We start from the raw sequence: 18853 nt of genomic DNA on the forward strand, positions 1-18853 counted from the left end.
TTTTAGCTTTGTCTTTTATAGTGGAGTATAATTGGTTAACAATTTGTATTAGTTTCAGGTGTACAGCAAAGTGATTCAGTTATAGTATATATCTATCTAATTTTTACTTTTTTACTTAAAAAATTTTATTATTTATGGCTCTGTTGGGTCTTTGTTGCTGCGTGAGGGCTCTCTCTCTCTGTTACAGTGAGTGGGGGCTACTCTAGTTGCGGTGAGCAGGCTTCTTATTGTGGTGGCTTCTTTCAGTTGCAACCACAGGCTCTAGGGTGTTGGGCTTTCAGTAATTGCAGCACACAGGCTCAGCAGTTGTGGCCCTGCCCCGCAGGCTCTAGAGCATGGGACTGGTAATTGTGGCCCATGGGCTTGGCTCCCCCCTGGTATGTGGGATCTTCCTGGATCAGGAATCGGACTGTGTCTCCTGCATTGGCAGGTGGACTCTCAACCACTGAACCACCAGGGAAGTCTCACATGTGTCTATTCTTGAGGAAAAGAGTTGGAGGGGGGAAGGGATAATTAGAGAGTTTGGAATTAACATGTACACTCTGCTGTATTTAAAATGGTCTGTTGCTCTGTGACAACCTACAGGAGGGGGATGGGAAAGGAGGTTCAAGAGGGAGGGAATATACATATACCTTTGGCTGATTCCTGTTGATATATGGCAGAAAACAACAGAATATTGTAAAGCAATTATCCTCCAACTAAAAATAAATAAATCCAGGAGCCACAACTACTGAGCTCACGTGCTGAGCATGTGGTCCGCGACAAGAGAAGCCACTGCAATAAGCAGCCTGTGCACCACAACTAGAGAGCAGCCCCTGCTCTCTGCAACTAGAGAAAAGCCCGCATAGCAACAAAGACCCAGCACAGCCAAAAGATAGATAAATAAATAAGTTATAAAAGGGATAACCAACAAGGACCTACTGTATAGCACAGGGAGCTCTGCTCAATATTATAAATGGGAAAAGAATGAATCAATATTCTTAATCCTATCAGACTGAATGTGGCAGAAATGATTGATTGGCTCACTCAATATCCCATGCAACTGCTTCTGGTATGTCTTCCTGAATTGGAGACTGGAAACACAAATAATATTTCCCAGACTGTTTCCAGCTAACACCACAAATCAGATATACCTTGGTAAGACCTGAGTTTGGAACTGAGTTAAGTAGGGAGAGAGGCAGAGCATAATATAACCATTTGTGCTGAGATGAAGTGCAGGAGATTTCATGGTTCTGGAGTCAGCAGTTCTAAGAGAGGCTTTCTGATTGTGGGAGGGCCACAGTTCCCTTGGTGGCTCCCACCAGTAGGACCTGGGAGTCACTCCTGAAAGCTCAGCCTAGAGTCTTTCGCATTGCCAATGATTCTTCAGATGATTTCATACCCTGAAATAAATATTCTTATGCTTTCTTTTTATCCATTATCTACAGCAGATCCTATGTATTTTTGCTTATTATATTCAGCTATGTGACACTGTCATATTATTATACTCTTTGGGACCCAGCCTCCTTTTTTATATATATAAAAAAAGAGATAGATAATAATGTCTATCTATGGGAATGTTGTGAGGGTTAAAAGTCAGTAGGTGACTAAGTTACTCTGGGTTCACCAAGACTTGTAGATAGTGGGTCTGTTTTCTCTTCCTTCTGTTTAGACCTACTCATGTTGTAAAAGCCAGCTCAAATGCCGTCTCTTAATACCCCTGGGGAGGCAAAATTATTGTTGTCTTCTCCAGGCTTTCACTACATTTAACTAATTCCTTTACAGGTCATAACATGTTTTAGAAAGGCAAAGCCAAAGAATGCTCAAACTACTGCACAGTTGCACTCATCTCACAAGCTAGTAAAGTAATGCTCAAAATTCTCCAAGCCAGGCTTCAGCAATATGTGAACCGTGAACTTCCTGATGTTCAAGCTGGTTTTAGAAAAGGCAGAGGAACCAGAGATCAAATTGCCAACATCCGCTGGATCATGGAAAAAGCAAGAGAGTTCCAGAAAAACATCTATTTCTGCTTTATTGACTATGCCAAAGCCTTTGACTGTGTGGATCACAATAAACTGTGGAAAATTCTTCAGGAGATGGGAATACCAGACCACCTGATGTGCCTCCTGAGAAATTTGTATGCAGGTCAGGAAGCAACAGTTAGAACTGGACATGGAACAACAGACTGGTTCCAAATAGGAAAAGGAGTACGTCAAGGCTGTATATTGTCACCCTGTTTGTTTAACTTATATGCAGAGTACATCATGAGAAACGCTGGACTGGAAGAAACACAAGCTGGAATCAAGATTGCCGGGAGAAATATCAATAACCTTAGATATGCAGATGACACCACCCTTATGGCAGAAAGTGAAGAGGATCTAAAAAGCTTCTTGATGAAAGTGAAAGTGGAGAGTGAAAGAGTTGGCTTAAAGCTCAACATTCAGAAAACGAAGATCATGGCATCTGGTCCCATTACTTCATGGGAAATAGATGGGAAAACAGTGGAAACACTGTCAGACTTTATTTTTCTGGGCTCCAAAATCACTGCAGATGGTGATTGCAGCCATGAAATTAAAAGATGCTTACTCCTTGGAAGGAAAGTTATGACCAACCTAGATAGCATATTCAAAAGCAGAGACATTACTTTGCTAACAAAGGTCCGTCTAATCAGGGCTATGGTTTTTCCTGTGGTCATGTATGGATGTGAGAGTTGGACTGTGAAGAAGGCTGAGTGCCGAAGATTGGATGCTTTTGAACTGTGGTGTTGGAGAAGACTCTTGAGAGTCCCTTGGACTGCAAGGAGATCCAACCAGTCCATTCTGAAGGAGATCAGCCCTGGGATTTCTTTGGAAGGAATGATGCTAAAGCTGAAACTCCAGTACTTTGGCCACCTCATGCGAAGAGTTGACTCATTGGAAAAGACTCTGATGCTGGGAGGGATTGGGGGCAAGAGGAGAAGGGGACGACAGAGGATGAGATGGCTGGATGGCATCACTGACTTGATAGACACGAGTCTGAGTGAACTCCGGGAGTTGGTGATGGACAGGGAGGCCTGGCATGCTGCGATTCATGGGGTTGCAAAGAGTGGGACGTGACTGAGTGACTTATCTGATCTGATCTGATTCATATATGTGTTTGTCTCTCCAAGTATCTTTTTGAGCTCTTTGAGGGCAGGGATGCTCATGATCTAGCTCTTTATTTTCAGGCCCTGACACAGAGCAGGGGATGAGTGAACTGTGTTGGTTGAATGAATTAACCCTAGCCTTGCCTCACTGACCTCCTCAGTATCCCACCCCTTGATGCAACCATCAACTCTTAATGACCCCATTGTTATCTTAGACTAGGATCACTTGGCTACAAGGAACTGGAAGCCTTTTAAATGAGCTCAAGCAAAGATGGGTATATGGCTAAGCTTTAGGTGCTGCTGCTGCTGCTAAATCGCTTCAGTGGTGCCTGACTCTGTGCAACCCCATAGACGGCAGCCCATCAGGCTCTGCTGTCCCTGGGATTCTCCAGGCAAGAACACTGGAGTGGGTTGCCATTGCCTTCTCCATTGTGTGAAAGTGAAGTCACTCAGTCATGTCTGACTCTTAGCGACCCCATGGACTGCAGCCTACCAGGCTCCTCCATCCATGGGATTTTCTAGGCAAGAGTACTAGGTGGTACTAGGTAGTACAAGGAGTGGGGTGCCATTGCCTTCTCCAAGCTTTAGGTGCAGGAAACAAAAATCACCATAGCTGTTGTAAGTAGAAAATGATGTAAGGAAAAATGAGGTACTTATAAAAGTTGTTGTAAATTAGGAGGAGTAAGTTGTAGGCTGGACCTTTAGGAATAACTCTCAGAATAACACTGCCAAACTGACTTGCCAGTGGAGCTGCCACTTTTTGTATAATTAGGGAGAAAGGGGATCAGGAGCCCACCAATGGAGCTACAGATTTTCAATAATATACAACATAGCTGCAACTGAGGGATTGGGATGCTATCACTGCCGCTGTGACAATAACTACCTCTAGATAATCACAAAATTAGTGATTAACCACTGAGATACTGTTACAGAAAAACTCAGTCTCTATAACCGTTCTTTCCAGCAGCTGTAGCCAAAGCATAAGGAAGATGATCTGCCTCACTCCTGCCTTCTCAAATTTTCATGAGTGCCTTTAACTTGTGGACATTTCTTTCCTGCCCCTCCTGTATTAGTTTCTCTTGCTCAGTAAATTATCACAAACTTACTTTGTGGCTTATAACAACACATATTTATCATCTTAGTTTCTGTGGGTCAGAAGTCTGTGGATGACTTAGGTAGGTCCTTTCCTCAGGGTCTCTCAGAAAGCTATAATCATGATGTTGGAGGTTTGTATTATCATCAGAGGCTTCCAAACTCCCTCAAGTTTTTGGCAGAATTAATTTCCTTGTGGCTACAGAATTCCTGGTGACAGAAGGAGAGTGAGAATGAGTCTGCCTGGAATCAGATGTACTAAGAGCACCTGGGGATAGTGACTATAGAAATGAGCTCAGTTAGTGCTTAGCTCTTGACTTCTAAATACTAATCTTAATGTAAAGAGTAAGAACTCTTTGGAGACATGACTTGTTTGAGGACTGGTTCAAAGAAAGTACAAGAGCCTAGAGCATCTTGGGGCAAAAAGCAAGGAAGTGCTCAGAGAATGATATGGACATGTCAAAAGGATGAGTGGTATAACTATTTTGGAAGACAGTTTAGTGATTCTTATTAATATGCATTTAACCCTACAACTCACCCATTTCACATCCAAGAGAACTGAAAATATATATCCCCATAAAGACTTGTACGTGAACGATCACAGTAGCTTTATTCATAACAGCCAAAATCTTACAATGACAATCAATAGTTAAATGGATAAACTAGTGGTAGTATTGGGTTGGCCAAAAAGTTCATGTGGGTTTTGGGGGGATGTTACAGAAAATCCAAATGAGCTTTTTGGCAACTCAGTACATCCATACAATGGAATATTGCTGCTGCTGCTGCTGCTGCTGCTAAGTCACTTCAGTCGTGTCCGACTCTGTGCGACCCCATAGATGGCAGCCCACCAGGCTCCCCTGTCCTTGGGATTCTCCAGGCAAGAACACTGGAGTGGGTTGCCATTTCCTTCTCCAATGCATGAAAGTGAAAAGTGAAAGCAAAGTCGCTCAGTTGTGTCCGACCTTTAGCATGGACTGCAGCCTACCAAGCTCCTCTGTCCATGGGATTTTCCAGGCAAGAGTACTGGAGTGGGGTGCCATTGCCTTCTCCACAATGGAATACTACTCAGCAATAAAAAGGAAGTACTGATTGACACATGAACAACATGGATGATCTCAAAATATTATGCTGAATGAAAGAAACTAGACACAAAGGAGTACCTATTTACTGAAATTTTAGAATAGGCAAAATTAAGTTACAGTGATAGTAAGCAGACCATCAGTTACCATGGTGGGGGAGAAGTAAGGATTGACAGTAAAGGGGCACAAGGGAACTTTCTGGGTCAGAATGGGTGTAGAAGTGGTTACAAGGGATATACATATGTCATAAATCATCAAGCTAAACACTTAAAACAGGTGTATTTTTACTATACATAATGTATTCCTTGATAGCTCACTTGGTAAAGAATCCAATGCAGGAGACCCTGGTTCAATTCCTGGGTCAGGAAGATCTGGTGGAGAAGGGATAGGCTACCCACTCCAGTATTCTTGGGTTTCCCTGGTGACTAAGCTGGTAAAGAATCCACCTGCAAGGAGGGAGACCTGGGTTCAATCCCTGGGTTGGGAAGATCCCCTGGAGAAGGGAAAGGCTACCCACTCCAGTACTCTGGCCTGGAGAATTCCATGGACTATACAGTCCAAAGAGTCTACAAAGAGTTGCAGATGACTGAGCGACTTTCACTTTCACTTTTATACCTCAATAAAGTTGATTTTAAAACTTGGGCAGAAGATCTGGACACTTCATAAAATAGGATATCCAAATGACCAACAAACTTATGAACAAGTTCTCAACCTCATTAGTAATTATAGGAATGCAGATAAACATAACAATGTGAAATCACTACACACCCACTGAACGATTAAAATAATAAAGACTGATAATACCAAGTATTGGTGGGGATGTGAAACAGCAGGAACTCTCATAAACTGCTGGTGGGTGTGCAAATTGGTTCAACTATTTTGGAAGATAGGTTTGGCATTATCTTCTAAACTGGTTTTATAATGTGAACCTTTAAAAGAAACCCACTTAGTCTGTGGCAGATGTCTCGCACTTGTCACATTCCTTTAACCCACATCTGATTTCAGCTGAAAACAGTTCAAGCTCTCCTCATGGTGCTAGTGTGTCACCTCACATCTTTCCTTATTTTGCCTCAGGACCTTCTCTGATACCTGTAGACCCACAAGCAAAGTCACAAGGCCTTTGGGAGTCGGCTTCTCTGGGGATAATGTCATTCAATGAGGGATGGAAGCCAGTGGATAAAAGCTCTTATCTTTCAGTGGTTCTAATCTGGGAGACATTCTGTATGTTTCTCTGAGGTTATGGTGGAAGTGAGACCCTCCATAACACACTCTCCATTGGCTTTCCCTTCCCCTTGTCTCATATCTGTTTTCTTAGCATCATCTCCTAAATAAACTGAACCCAAGTATTTATCTCAGGCTCTGCTGTTTTGTTTTGTTTTGTTTTTTAAATCTAAACTTAGGTAGTTGATACCAGAAGTGACCTCAGGGTGAACACCCTCAGGATAGTTTCTGGGAGTGAATCACTTACTGATCAGATGACAACAAGGACTCTGTTGATGATAAGTTGAGCAATGATAGCCCCTGATATGCTGTTCGGTCACAATGACTAAGCTCTTAACCAGTGGGAAACTAGAAGTGCAAGTGGAAGGAGTATGTCAGAACATGTAGTAGCTTTAGCACAGAGATTCTCAGCTATTTAAAAAAAATTTTGCTCCCTAAGGAGAAAAATTAATTTGAAGAATTCTTGGTGGGAGGTAGGCAAAAGAGGTGATGGTGATCAAAAGATACAGACTTCTAGTTGTTCAGTTGCTAAATTGTGTTTGACTCTGTGACTCCATGGACTGCAGCAGACCAGGCTTCCCTGTCCTCCAATATCTCCCAGAATTTTTTCAAACTCATGTCCATTGAGTTGATGATGCCATCCAACCATCTCATCCTCTGTCGTCCCCTACTCCTCCCGTTCTCAAACTTTCCCAGCATCAGGGTTTTTTCTAATGAGTCAGCTCTTTGCATCAGGTGGCCAAATATTGAAGTTTCAGCTTTAGCCATTAGTCCTTCCAATGAATATTCATGGTTGATTTCCTTTAGGATTGACTGGTTTGATCTTCTTGCATCCAAGGGACTCTCAAGAGTCTTCTCCAGCACCACAATTTGAAAGCATCAATTCTTTGGCACTCAGTCTTGTTTCGAATTGTGGCAATGGAATCACCAATTTTTCTGTGCTCAGCCTTCTTTGAACTTCCCAGGTGGCTCAGTGGTAAAGAATCCACCTGCCAATGCAGGAGACACAGGAGTCTCAGGTTTGATCCCTGCATTGGAAGATCCCTTGGAGTAGGAAATGGCAACACACTCATGTATTCTTGCCTAGAAAATTCCATGGACAGAGGAGTCTGGTGGGCTGCAGTCCATGGGGTTATAAAAAGTTAGACACGACTAACTTTTGGTCTAACTCTCACATCCATACATGACTACTTGGAAAAAACATAGCTTTGACTATATGGACCTTTGTCAGCAAAGTGATGTCTCTGCTTTTTAACACACTGTCTAGTATGAAAAGGCAAAAAGACTTCTAGTTACAAGACAAATGAGTCTAGGGAATGTAATGTATAGTATGATGACTATAGTTAAGCATACTGTTTTGTATATCAAAATGGCTGAGAGTAGATCTTAAAAGTTCTCATCATAAGAAACAAAAATTATAACTATATATGGTGATGGATGTTAACTGAACTTATGGTGGCAATTATTTCATAAAATATACATGTATCAAATCACTATGTTGTATACCTAAAATGAATATAATGTATATAAATCATAATTCAATAAATTAGCTAGGGAAATGAAATACTACAAACCAAGATTTTATCAAATAGGGTTGAGCTTTGGAGGAGGATACAAATCATTATAAAATCTTAGGTGTTTTTTTGCCCACATAAGAACAAGTTTTCACTTCCTTGGGGAAGATATCATCAACATTAAGATTGTGTGCCCCAGAACTTGAATGATATTATAATTCTTGGAATTGGCTGGATTTTGTTAGATAGCATAAAAGACAATTTCAGATTCAGGTCATCCACCTATCAACTCAGGGCATGTATGAGATCCCAGAAAACCTCCATGAAAGATTTTTTAAAAATCCTTTTTTCCCTGCAGCTAGAGAGGAGAGTATGCTAAAAATCAGGCCTGGAATGTAATACTTGGTGTGTCAGTCAAGAACCCTTGACTGTTCTTATCAAAAATCAGTTCCCATAAGTAGGGGGTGTAACCCTGAGGCCTGAGACATTTGGGAGGATGCAGCTGAGAACCTTGTACTTCTAACAAGGAGTCCCTCTCACTAACAAGTGAGCAGAACAAGACTGCATAGAGCAGTCACCCTTGATTTGAGACTCTTAGTTTCCCATTGTTGCTGTAACAAACTATCACAATTGTAGTGGCTTCATACAACAAACATTCATTATTTTATAGTTCTGTGGTCCAGAAGTCCAAAATAAGTGTCACTGGGCTAAAATCTAGGTGTTGGCAGGGCTCTGTTAGTTTCTGGAGGCTCCAAGGAATAATCTGTTTTCTTGCCTTTTCCAGTTTTTGGAGTTGTTTTTATTCCTTAGCTGGTAGCTCTCTTCCTGTCTTCAAAAGGTGAGTGGAGTGCTCCTCACACTGAATCACATATCACATCTGGCCTCTTATGTAGTCTAATCTACTGCTTCCTCACTCTTCTGTCTACTTTTCCTATTTTTATGGATCCTTGTGATTATACTTAATCGACCTGGACATTCCAGAATAACCTCATCTCAAGACCTTTAATTAATCACACTTGCAAAATCCCTTTTGTGAAAGGAAGCAACATATTCATAGGTTCTGGGGATTAGGACGTGAACATTTTTAGGGAGCCATTATTCTGCCCACCACTGAGACTATCCAAAAATAGTTTAGAATTAATTTACTGGGTTATGATCTTGGGTTAAGTTACTTAACCCCTCTGCACCTCAGTTTCCTCACCAATAAAATGGAGGGGTGGAGGATAACAGTAGACAATCTCAGAGGGTTGTTAGAGGTTTAAAAGAGATGGTGCTTAGAACAGTTATCTGGCACATGGTAAGTACTATATGATCATTTATTAACTACATTTTTATAACATATTATGTGTCAGGCATATTCTAGATACTGGGGATATGGATAGTATGGGTAGGAATATAACTCACTCGAAAGGAGCTCAGGGAGTCACATACACAAATACAGTTACTACACTGTCTTCTACATGCCATAAACGGCATGAAGTACTATAAGATGACAACATTGTGAAGGCTCAGAGAAACTTAAGAAATATTAATTGAAAGAACAAAGGAACAGGACGTTTGAGCTGGGCTTTGTAGAATGAATAGGCTTTGGCCAGTGAGATAAAAGAGAAGGGCTATAATGTACGTTCAAAGAACATTAAGTAGCATTTCAGTGTGGCTGGAACAAAGGATATACCAAGTGAGATGAAGGAAGACAAGCTGGTATAAGCACCAAGGTTGTACAGTGCTAAATTAAGGAGTTTAGATTTTATCCTGAAGGCAACAAAACCCTTTCAGAGTATTTAAACAGGGGAAGGCATCAGATTTGTGGTTTTAAAAGGATACTCCGGTTTGGGAGAGAATGGATACATGTAGACGTATGGGTGAGTCCCTTTGCTGTTCACCTGTAACTATCACAACATTGTTAATCCTCTATACCCCAAGACAAAAAAAAAAAAAAAAAAAAAAAAATCTGGTTATTAAGAATGGATTGAATCTGGAGACTTTGAAAGCTGCTCCAATTGTCTAGGTGATGGTGATGTGAGAAGAGAAGGGCAACAACTTGAGAAATATGTGTTGGAGAAGGAAATGGCAACCCACTCCAGTGTTCTTGTCTGGAGAATCCCAGGGACGGGGGAGCCTGGTGGGCTGCCATCTACGGGGTCGCACAGAGTCGGACACGACTGAAGCGACTTAGCAGCAGCAGCAGCAGCAGCTACAAAGACGGTGACCAATTTGATGAGTGCTCAGCGAGGAAGAATGGGGGCTAAGTTCAGGTTTCTGGGTCAGTGAACTGCTGAATGACGGTCCATTCTCTAAGATCAAGAAGTAATGTGAGTCACAATTTTGTGGGGAAATGGTGGTAGGAATAGCCAGCATTCCAAACGACTTAATACGTGCTAAACTGCACTTAACTATTATTACGGAAAGGATACACAGGTACTACTTACAGAGAAACTATGGCTTAGAAATGTTAAAGTCGTATCGCTAACATTTGTATAGCTGAAATTTGAAACAAAGCAATCTGATTTCAAACTCTTCCTTGCTAATGTTATATGTTTCAGTTTTGGTCGTGTGGAATCTGACGTACAAAGCGGGTATGCAAACACTGCACTGGAAAATAGAGGAGGCACTGGCAAACAATCCGAGCTCAGGCAAAAGGTTTGCGTTGAATGTAGCCTCCTTGATAGGGAAAAACTAGGAAAAGAAGCCCATTCTTTTTCAGTCAGTAACAATTGAAACCTCCATTACCATTTCTTTGCCTCCTTCCCACTGCGCCACCCCGTGCGTCCCCGCCCAAAATCCAGTATAATACATGTCTGGCTCTGAGGTCATAGGAGATGGGGAAGTTTCCAAATTCAGCGCTTGGCACCGCTAGCGGATGCGGAGAGGACCATGAGACTAGTGGGTGAGCCATATTCTTCGACCAAAGCTATACCACTAACAACTCTGAAATCGGCCCAAAGCCTTCCGCCTCGAAAGAGCCCGAAGCAGTAAACCTTGCGCGGTCAGAGGAGAGACGCGAGCGCAATGACGTCACGCGGTGCCTTCCCCAGTCTCTGGCGTCATGCGCCGATGACGTCATTCCAGGAGCTGGCCGTCTCCCGCCCCCAGGCCTGGGTTGGCCTAGCTCACGTGGGTCCGTCCTGCCCTCCCCGCCCCCTCCCACCTGCGGGAGGTGGGGCGAGCCGGGGCTCCGCCGGCGCCTGTGCCTCACGGGGGAGGGGCGGGGGCCGGTGGGCGAGGCCGTCCGCCCGGCCAGCGGCGTACAATAGCTCGGCTGAGGTGGGGGAGGCGGCTCAGCGGCCTCTGCAGTTGGAGTCCAAGGTGTGGGCAGCACCGTAGACTGCCCCTCACGGTTTCGCCCCCACACCCCTTTCCCCCTCTGCTCGTCTGTGGTGCCTTTCTCACCGACTCTGCCGTCCTGCCCCAGACGCTTTTTCCCCTCAGACTTTTTACCTCCTCTTTCACGGAGCCCCGCGCTCTCGAGAGCCCCTCAAAGAACTCTCTGTCTCTCCACCTCCTCCCCCAGAGGCCACCCGAGCTCCTCACATCTCCGAGCAAGCGCCCCCCTGAGCCGCGTCGCCTAGGTCCCTCCGCCTCCCCGACTCCAGCCACGGTCGCTGACCCCCTCCCCGCCTTCCTCGCCCTGTCCTGAGGGGACTCCCCGGCACGAGCGGGTGGGGAGGCTCCGGGCGAGCGCCGGCGGCGGCGGCGGCGGCGGCGGCGGGCGGGAGAAAGTGAAGCGGCCCCTTGCGCACACTCGAGCGCTCACTCTGCGGCTCGGCCGCGGACACCGGGGTGGAGAAGGAGGAGGAGCCGAGTCGAGCCGAACTAGCGCGGACGGTGAGAGCCGGCCTCCCGCCCTGTACCCCTGGCGTCGCGGGCTGCGGGGCTGCGGCGCCGGGGTGGGGGGAGGCGCGGGGTGGGGGTTCCGGGACCCATTCATTCCCCGCCGCGGCCGGGCGGATGCGGGCGCCAGGTGAGGGAAGGCGGGGGCGCCTCTTCAGAGGCTGGCCGTTTCTGTCGGACCAACAAAGGCCCCCTGTGTAGTTACCCGCGCGGCCGCGGGTCTCTGACGCCTGGAGACCCAGAGACCCAGGGGAAGTCAGCGGAGGGGAGACCTCGCAGGTCCGGCTCCGGGAGCGACTGCCTCCTGAACTTTGTGGTCCTCGGATCCTAACTCTGGACCGCGTAGAGGGACCTAGCAAGGCGGCGACAGGTTCATTGTGCACGAGAAAAGTCACCTTTGTCCTGGCAGTGGGGATCACCTATAGAGTTGAACTCCTTGAAAAATACGAGTGGACAGTTCTTGACTTATGCGGCCCCTCCCCCGCCCCGGGAATACTCTTAACCTGTGGCGTTAAAACACGGGGAGACGAGATTTATTTTTTATGTTTGTTATCCTACTTCAAAAGACGTGATTATTATAGCCTTTACTGTCTTGAATATTTTCACAGCAAACAGTGCTGGGAGTGTTTTGGAAGAACACTTGAGAAGTTTTGGGTGTTGAGAGCAAAGTGCTTTTTGTTTGTTCAGCCCTTTGGATAACTGTCTTACGCTTTCCCTCCCAGGACTGTGAAAGGTGATGAGAAGGGTTAGTAGTATGGTTACCAAAAAAAATTTGAAGTCGCTAGTCTAACCTTTAAGAGTTGTTCCTAGAAAAATCTTTAATTTTGCCTACTGTGTCTTTGTGCCCTGTCTAAACTTTGTCAGGGGAAAAGAGGAGTCGACAGTACACAAATATCTCATTAGTCTTACCTTATGACTTCTACTTCCTGTGTGACCTTGAGCAGGTCACTTCCAGTTTTAAAGGTCCAGGAGTTTGCTTGTTTGCTTTTGTGCTACTTAGTTTTCAAGACTTTACTGAAGCACCCCCGCCCCGCCCCCCAACTCCGGCCAAACCTCCCATGAAGTCTTTACTGGCACCCACCCCCATACTCCTTTCAGGCAACACTTTCTCATTGCGTCCCTCAGAGGCTTGGTAGGATTTATGCTACAGCACTTGTTAACATTTTGTTGTTGTTGTTCCTATTTGGAAAATCCTGAATCAGCTGCACATGAAATCCACCTCACCTTAACTAGAAACTCTACTTCTCAAGAAAGAGGGTGAGATGTATGGAGAGAGTAACATGGAAATTTACAATACCATGTGTATTGTAACTGAACAGGGGAAACTGGAACAGGGAATTGAAACAGGGGCTCTGCGACAATCTAGAAGAGTGGGATGGGGAGGGAGATGGAGGGAGGTCCAGAAGGGAGGGGGTATGGGTGTACCTATGGCTGATTCTTGATGTATGAGAGAAAACCGCAAAATTCTGTAAAGCAATTATCCTTCAATTAAAATAAATAAAGTGGCCAAAAAAAAAAAAGAAGGGTTTTTGAATGATAGATCATGAAACATTCCATGAGGCTTATCCAGTTAGCTTATGGGTCTGTCTGGTAAATTTGCTTTTTCAGTCATTCATTTACCCAACATTACTGGAGTCTGGAGAGCTACTGTGTTTCAGGTCTCCTGCTAGGACTATGGGGATTCAGAATCTGTTAAGACATTCCCTGTCTGTCAAAGAGCTCAAAGTCTAGTGGGTGAGGTAGGCTTGTAAACAATGAAGGCCTTCCCTAGTCTCTACTCCAGCTGTACAGGGAGTAGTGTGCAATTTGAGGCTGCTGGACCTGTTTTGCAAGTCTTGTCCTGGTCAAAGTGAGTCCTGCAAGGAAGGTAGTGACCTGCCTCTCTTCTGTGAGATAGCACTTGACAAAGAGCTTTTTTGAGTGTATACTCGATTCAGTATACATTTACTAAGCACATGGTATGAGGCCCTGTGTTAAATTTGGAGGAAGGACTGCTTTCTAAAAGGAGGTTGTTGTTCAGTCACTAATGTGTCTGACTCTTTGCAACTCCCAGGGACTGCAGCAGGCTAGGCTAGGCTCCTCTCTTCTCTACTGTATCCCGGAGTTGGCTCAAATTCATGTCCATTGAGTCAGTGATGCTATCTAACCATCTCATCCTCTGCTGTGCCCTTCTCTTTTTGCCTTCAGTTTTTCTCAGCATCAAGGTTTTTTCCAGTGAGTTGGCTCTTCACATCAGATAGTCCAAGTATTTCTAAAAGGAAGGCACTATATATCCAGAGAGATCTTTGTAAAACAAAACCCAATCATCTATCCCCACTCCTGACTAGTCATTGCCTAAAGATAAAATTTTAAACTTTTTGACATGACTAAGAAGCTCTCAGAAATTAGAGTACTGCCTGCCTTTGCAGCCTCACTTTCTGCAACTTCCTTGCCACCCTCTTTTCATCTCTGCTTTTTCATGTGCTATTCTTTCTGTCTAAAATGCCATCCTGCACCTGCCCATGGAGAAGCACCTGTGCTTCTAGGAGAAAAATGAAAGTGTCCCTTAGTTTTTCCTCCTATTACCTCTGTATAATGAGTTGCTTTTCTGTTCTAGGGCTTATGTACAGGCCACTCTTATAGATCTCTATAGCGGTTTATTGCAAATTTTTTTGACTTTATCACACTGTTGCAAATATTAGCCTATGAATTTTTTGAGGGCAAGATCTCTTTAGTCTTAGTGCCTTGGAGATTTTCTGGCACTGAATAAGTGTTTGAAATGACTGTATGAGTGAAGAAAGCAAATCAAGGCCCGCGAGTTTGAGATTACCTAATTCTTTGGGTTAGAATAATTTTAGCTCCAAGTGTAGTCCCTGCACCAGGATCATCAATAGAATCTGAGAATTTGTTGGACTTGCAAATTACTTGTCCCATTCTAGACATACAGATGAAAGACTCTAGGGTTGGGGACCCCAGATATTTAACAGTCCTCCACGTGATTCTGATACTTGCTAAAGTTTGAGAACCACTGGGATAAATGATCTTCCTTTAATAAGACCATTATCTTGCCACCTCCCTCCCTGCTTCCTTTCTCCCTACCTCCTCTTTCTTCCATAGCACAAAATGCCTGACATTCTGTTCCTTTTCCTTCCATTCTGTTCCATTCCACTCCATCTGTTCCATTCTGTTCAGTTTCATTCCATTCCATCCTATTCTATTCCATTCCATTTCATATCATCTGTTTTTCTCACTTAATTGAAAGCTTCCTGAAAGCAGAGAATTTTGTTTTATTTACTTCTGTAATCCCAGGGGCTAAAATAGTGACTGCATATAGCAGCCATTCAAATATTTGTTGAATGAATAATATAAAAATGATTTAACTCTATTTACTGCCAGCTGCTACATTGGGGTTTATTCAAGAATAGTTTTCAGTAGGAAGAGGAACCTCACTCCAGTATGCAGATCCAAATGGATTCCAACATTTTGGGGGATTTATTTTATCAATAGATTGAGCTTATTTTCCCACTTTTACTTCTTTCTCCATCAGAATCTGCATGATTTTTCTTCTTTTGTTCTTTTTTCTCAGGATCTGAAAACTGCAGCTGAAATATCCTAGGCCAGGATTGCACTTAGCTTTGCAAGTTTAAGTAAGCACCGTAACTTTTGAACCTTTTAACTTGAAACTGTCTCTTCCGGATCTCCTGTGGTTTTTGTCTTTCTCTAGTGATAATTTAAAGCCATACAAGGACCTGTTTGACTCCACACAAAGGTTTCTCTTCCTTGTGAAGCTCTTAAAGTGTTTTGTTTCTTTCACTTTCTTATTAGCCCTAAGATACCATATCCAGTTTTCTCTTTTTCTAACTTCCCTCTGGGAGATTGGCTTCATTTATTGATTCTTCATTTATAAACACTTGTTGAGTCTTTCTCTACCATGTGCTGGGTCCCATGCTGGGACAGATGTACGTAGGATGTGGTTCAAGTCCTTAAGGAATTAAAGATATTACAACACTATATAATAATTATGGAAATGAAGGAGTTAAATGGAGGGATAAAGTGATGTATACTCATAAAGGTGGGAGAAAGCTGTCTTTCTAAATTTAAGTTGATCAAGCATCAATTTGGTAAGCAGACCTTAAACATCTTTTAGTTAAGAGGTTTAGTTAAGAGGTTGGTGGCTTTTTTGGGGGAAACTAAAACAAAAATCAAGGTAGAATCAGCAGTTGCTAATTTGAGATAGTTCTCAATTCTATTGTTGCTGTTTTTAATGAAATTTCCTTCCCCCCTTTTTGTTTTTCTAAATCATGACTAGGAAGTAGGGGGAAAAAACTTTTTTTTTTTTTTAATAATAAAGAGAAAAATTTATCAAAAAGAATATGCTGTTTCATTTTAATTCCTAAGGACTAATGTTATTATTTTGGGTGGGTGGTTAATGAAACCCAGAGAAAGTCAGGAGACCTTAATTTAGTCTTGATATTACTGCATGACTTTATGGAAATTATTTTATCTCTGTGCCTTTGGTTCTAACTTTAAAATCAGGATAGTAACAGTTGCTATGACTGGCTCACAGGTTTATGAAGCAACTAAAAAAATATTGAATATAAAAACACTTGGGGAACACATGTATACCTGTGGCGGATTCATTTTGATATTTGGCAAAACTAATACAATTATGTAAAGTTTAAAAATAAAATAAAATTAGGAAAAAAATTAAAAAAAAAAACAACAAAAAACAAAAAACACTTTTGAAAAGTATAGTTTGTTAGCTAGTTGTTAGGTTGTGGTAAACTTATTAACAGCAGTTTACATTATTGAACAACTAGCAGGGGTCCCCAACGCAGGGGTCCACATCTGGGATCTAATGTCTGCTGATCTGAGGTGGAGCTCAGGTAATAATAATAGAAATAGAGTCCACAATAAATGTAACACACTTGAATCATCCTGGACAATAACCCCCTTCTGTGGAAAAATTGTCTTCCATGAAACCAGTCCTCGGTGCCAAAAAAGGTTGCAGACCACGCTGTACCAGATACCATGCGAGATATTTTTTCCAGTCTTCAAAATGAACCTGTAAGATGGTTGCTAGTATCTCCATTTCATCGATAAGGAGGCTAGGCTTAGACTGGTGAAGGGATCTTGTTCAAGGTTTTGCTGAAAGTGACAGACCTCAGTTCCAGTCCATATCCATCTGATACAAGCAATTATGTGTTGTGTTTGTTATTCCAGCTGCTTTAATTTTTCTGTATGGCAAATTTTAGGAATGTTTTGTAAGTTTATTGCTGTGAAAGTTAAAATTTTTCTTCATTTAGCCTGCTTTCTTTGTGCATAGAATGACTGGTGAAGAAAGATTTACATGCATTTATGTTTATCATGATTAGGTAAAAGAATAACATCCTTCCCTGGTGCTTTTTATTCAGCTTCACAACAGCCATCTATGAGACAGATATTTGTTTTATAAGTTAGTATCATAGAGATATTGTCTTACTCAAAGGCATATCACTAGGAAATGACTAAATATTGATTTAAAACTATGTTTTAAAAATCTAAATGTGTTACTTTATTTTTGCCACTATATCATAAAAGGCAGTAGCCTTTTAAACTCTATGAGGCTAAACTTTGGAGCACTAGAAATGTCCTTTTAGATTGCTCTTTAAACTCTCTAACCTCTTCTCACTAAGAAAATCCCGACTGAAGTCCATGTTTGAACCACAAAAAAAAATAATTGCTGATAAGACTCTGCCATATGGTCATGATATTGCAGACTTACAGGATAACACTTTTTCATTGAAGTTGAAAGAGCAGACTTTATCTGTATTCTGAGTCACTTGTGCCTGAATATTTGTTTTTCCTTTGCCAATGTAAATTTATTAACATAGTGCAATACATTTTTCTGCTTTAGTGTTAAGCTTTATCTCTTATAAATAACTTCCTCTATTCTCTCATCTAGTCTTTGAGATGGGAGAAATCTGTGTGTCAGGATCCTCTAGATTATCCCCTCTCTAGGTGTAGTGTAGTAATAAGTCAAAAAAGAACCAGAGGTTCATTGATCCCTCATAAATAGGATTTTATTTAGTATTGATTAATTCTCTAAAATTGATCTAAGTCTTAATTTAAAAAACTCCATTATGTTTTGGCTCTTATTCATGGAGATGGTGTGTGGTAATTTGCATGCAGCATTGGGAAATTCTTTCTTGTTTATGGGGCTTTCTTCTTCCACTTTTCCACTTCCAGTCCTCTGCAATGTCCCTTTGCCTTTCACTTTGTGTAAGTACTGAAGCTTACGAGAGCGTTCTTCTCCTTTATAGAATCTGCCTTTTGAATCTTTGGGGATGATAAATGACAGTATATGTGTAGCCTCTACCTTTGTCTGCCTGTATCTTCATGGTTTAGCTTTTCTCATTCTCTCTCTGATTTGCACAAAGGGATTGATGGCTTCCTCATCTTAACTCTTGTCACATAGTACTTTGTATATTACGGCAATATTATTTGTAACTTTTCTAGGAAAGGAGATAGATGTAGAAAGAAAAGCACTATATTTGAAGTTAGGCAAAGACCTACTCGGACACTTATTTAGGCTTCTCTTTCTTCATTTGGAAAATAAAAATAATACCTAACTTACAGGGTTGTTGTGAAGATTAAATGAATAATATGTGAAAATGACTTGTAAGATGTTAAGTTACATAGATGTTAGATACAATGTTTTAATTTTGTAACTACTATTTATGTCTATTATGTATAGCAGTGGTTTTTAGTTTTGGCTGTGTGCTTGAACTATTTGTGAAGATGTGAAAAAAAAAATACAGTTGCCTGGACTTTATCTCAGGTCTACTTAGGCAAAGTCTCCTGGAATCCTTATTCTTGAAAATTTATAGATGATTCTGATATGCAGCCAAGTTTGAAAAGTACTGCCTTATAATATTTTGCATAAATGTCTTTTGTACTTACTATATGAAAACTGTTTTAATTGTCATCTGCTGCTGCTGCTGCTAAGTCGCTTCATTTGTGTCTGACTCTGCGAAACCCCATAGACGGCAGCC

At 42.3% G+C, this 18853-nt stretch overlaps 1 protein-coding gene across 3 annotated transcripts in view; it reads left to right on the forward strand.

Moving 5' to 3' along the window:
- Positions 1-11232: 11232 nt before the first annotated feature.
- PAK1 (p21 protein (Cdc42/Rac)-activated kinase 1) overlaps positions 11233-18853 on the forward strand; it is a 165946-nt gene continuing 158325 nt past the window's right edge. For 2 of the 3 annotated variants that reach the window (XM_010853245.1, XM_010853247.1), the window contains exon 1: positions 11233-11834. The gene's annotated coding sequence lies outside the window, so the exon portion shown is untranslated. Of the gene's footprint in view, positions 11835-15405; positions 15467-18853 lie in introns of all 3 variants that reach the window. The other variant, XM_010853246.1, reaches the window with a different exon arrangement.

Source organism: Bison bison, unplaced genomic scaffold (genome assembly GCF_000754665.1).
Source record: "Bison bison bison isolate TAMUID 2011002044 unplaced genomic scaffold, Bison_UMD1.0 scf7180017864324, whole genome shotgun sequence".
NCBI classification, from domain to species: Eukaryota; Metazoa; Chordata; class Mammalia; order Artiodactyla; family Bovidae; genus Bison; species Bison bison.